We start from the raw sequence: 3,462 nt of genomic DNA on the forward strand, positions 1-3,462 counted from the left end.
TTGATTTAAAAAGAACATGTATTTTCATATTTGTTTGAATTTAAATTCATAAAAGGCAATCCTGTATATGAAGAATGCTGTTTGTGCAGAGCTACCATTTCTACCGACACAAGAATTCGTGTCATCAAGCAACAAGCTAATAATTATGAGTACATAAACTTAGTGGTCAAGTTTGGAACAAAAAGCAACAATGGAGATATCTTTATATAAAATTAGGAAGAAAGCCGCAAGTGATAGCCCCACCCACCACTCTACTTTTTTAAAAGCCTCTTTCTTTACCTTATTAGAGGCAAAGAATATTCTCTTTTTACATTTTATATATATATATATATATATATATATAAACGCACATACATACACACACTATTTAGTCAACATACTAGTTTAGTTCCTGCACTATATTACTGGTCGAACTAAATTTTTTTTTAACTTAACATAAAAAATATATTCAAGTTATTGAAATTTTTTTAATATTATTATTAAACCTGGTCCAACAAGTTAAACTTGAAACTTTTAAATCGAATCTTTGTCAAGTTTGAATTTTCAATTAAATTATATGAGAGTTGTCTTGATGTGATGAATCGATTTCATAGATATCGAGACAAAAGAAAAATCGAAGGTTAAAAAAATAATATAAAAACAAAAATCAAACGGTGAGGTAATCAACAAAGGTTAAAAAGATGTTTGATCTTTTAAAAAAAATTGAAGTTTACATCTTTTAAAAATTTGTTTTGAGAAAATAACATATTAGATCGATTCTAGTTAATCCAGGTTAACTTGTCAAACCCGTGACCTTTGATTGTGGATTTCAATGGGTTCAATAATATTGTTTTTGTTTAATTATATAATAAAAAATAAAAACCAATTCAAAATCAACTTAATATTAAAAGATAAAATTAAAAAATAAATTCATCAAAAACTCAATGCTTAAGTTTTTTTTTTTTTGTAAAAACCAATCAGGGTCTTAAAAAAATTTAAAAACTTAAAAAATAAATTGAACGGGAGGTTAACTGTTCATATACTGTTTATATGAATAGTGGCTGACCTTATACTTTTTATATGGTTTTTGTATAATATTTCTTTTAAAAAGCAGAAACTATTACATGTTTTTTAAGATGCGTTTCACAAGGTTTTGGCCTCTCTACTTTTTTTAATTCTTGTTTTCATTAGCATATATATAATTTTCCAGATGGGGTCCTTTTCTTGTAGAGTAAGATTTTCTACTTTGTTTACTCGCAATGATACAAAGGTTTAATTACCTTTTTAATGCAAACATTATTCATATTTATTTATTCTCTTTTCTTTCCCTTTATTCTATATATATTGGCTGCAGCACATGCAAGAGAAATTAATCTTTCATTTCATTGGATCTGCATAAATCATTACAATCAAAATGCTTATACTATCTAATTCCTAGCTTTCTTTTTTCTTTTTCTTTTCTTGTGTTTTTTTTAGAGGTAATCACATGAGGATATCGCTACGAAATATAATAATACTAATAATAACAACTAATATCATCTAGGAGTTGAAAAAGATAAAGTGAAAAACCTCAGAACTACTGGAAACTTATATGATCATTAATTTTAAAGATTATAGGATTCATTGAGATGTGTACAGACTGACCAGGACATCCATGTTAATTAAAAACAAAATTAAAGTGAAAAGGCTTAAAAAGTACATGCAAATAACATTTGATATATAGCATTTTTTGTGAATGCGAATATTGCGTTTTGAAGCGGTCAATATACATGGACTGCTGCGAGGTCGGCACTGAATTTAAAGAAATCGCAACGCGGAAACTTTTGGTATCATATATTCATACGTTCCATCTGCCTAAGCTACATTGAAATTTATAATAATTTTTGTGGTTGCTGTTTTTGGATTATTTTATGTTTTTTTTTCTTTTATTTGTTTCTTTAAAGCAAGTGCTCGCAGTTTTGTTTTTCAAAAATATTTATTTTGACATTTTACTTACAATCGCTAGAATTTAGTTGAACAAGACACCAACATTTTTAATCAAGACAAATTTAGTTTAACATGTCATTGTTTTTTTTAAGAGGTGATTACTGAGAGCATACACTTATGAAACTAGTTTGGTAGTTTCGTGTCCATGCTTCTCCACGGGCAGATTACTATTTTTTTATATAAAAAAATAATATTCAGGTGCTAAAATAAATTAAAAAGTTGATATAAGAAAATATATGATAAATTTGTAATTATGATAATTAGGATTAAGCAAACTTATAATATCTCATCAAACTTGTAGTTCAGATCATGAGATTCAAATAACTCAGTAAAATAATAAAGAGGATTATAAAGTTTTTTTTAAAAAAAAAACCTTGTTAAATTTTCAAACTCGTAACCCGAGTTATTAGATCCAAAGCACATTATCTAAAAAAACCATGAAGTCCAATTCTCAATCAATCAAATATTAAAGGATGAAATTAAAAACAAATTATTTAATCAAAATTAAAATACAAAATATATATACTAATTGAAGGGTGAAATTGAAAAAAACAATTTAGTAAAAGGATAAAAAAATAGAATGAGGATTAAAATTGTAAAAAAAAAAACAATGTTGTAATTAAAAGGTGAAATTGAAGAGACTAATAACTTATACGAAAGGGTCAAGAAAAAGAATTAAAAATCAAAACAATAAGGACCAAATTGAAAAAATAATAACATTAATTTGAATTGAAGGACGAAATTGAAAACAATAAAAAAATTACAAAATGACCAAGAAAAAAAATTAGAAATCTAAAGAATGAAGACCACAATGAAAAATATAATATTTGGTAAATTACAATTGAAAGATAAAATTAAAAACAAATAAAACTTATACAAAAGATCATGATAAAAAAATTAAAAAATAGAAATTAAAAAAATAAAGACTGAAGTTGCTAACGAATAAAAAGGCTAAGATGCAATCTTTTGAAAACAAAAAAGAGAAGAAGAAGAAAAAAAGGTATAATGAAGCCAAACCAGACCACCAATAGCGACATGCGCCACACTAAAATAAAGATGACATAACACTTCTAACAATATGATATAAGGATATTTTTGGATGTTGGGAGGCGCCTTATACACTGTTCGAAGGGCATAGGCTCTTCCCATGTGCTCCTAGGTGTTGTACACGTGTTCCCATCTTATTTTATTTAGTCAAATATATAATTGCTTCTGAGTTGATTTTGTAATTACAAAAAACCATTGTGAAAAATTCAAAAACACCCCTGATCTCATATTTACACCTTTTGATTTTAAGGGTTTTTTTATAGTTTTATTGTGCATTTTAATTATTTATTTTTAGTAAAAAATCATAGATTATAAATTTTCTTCAAAATCTGAACTTTTGAATACGAAAAGGGATATACCATTGAATGGATCCCATAGAAGTATATATGGTCTTCGTCTACATCTAGAATAGAGAAGAAGAAATCCTTTCATGAATGAATATAATCTAAA

Source organism: Populus nigra, chromosome 18 (genome assembly GCF_951802175.1).
Source record: "Populus nigra chromosome 18, ddPopNigr1.1, whole genome shotgun sequence".
In the NCBI taxonomy this organism is placed as follows: domain Eukaryota; kingdom Viridiplantae; phylum Streptophyta; class Magnoliopsida; order Malpighiales; family Salicaceae; genus Populus; species Populus nigra.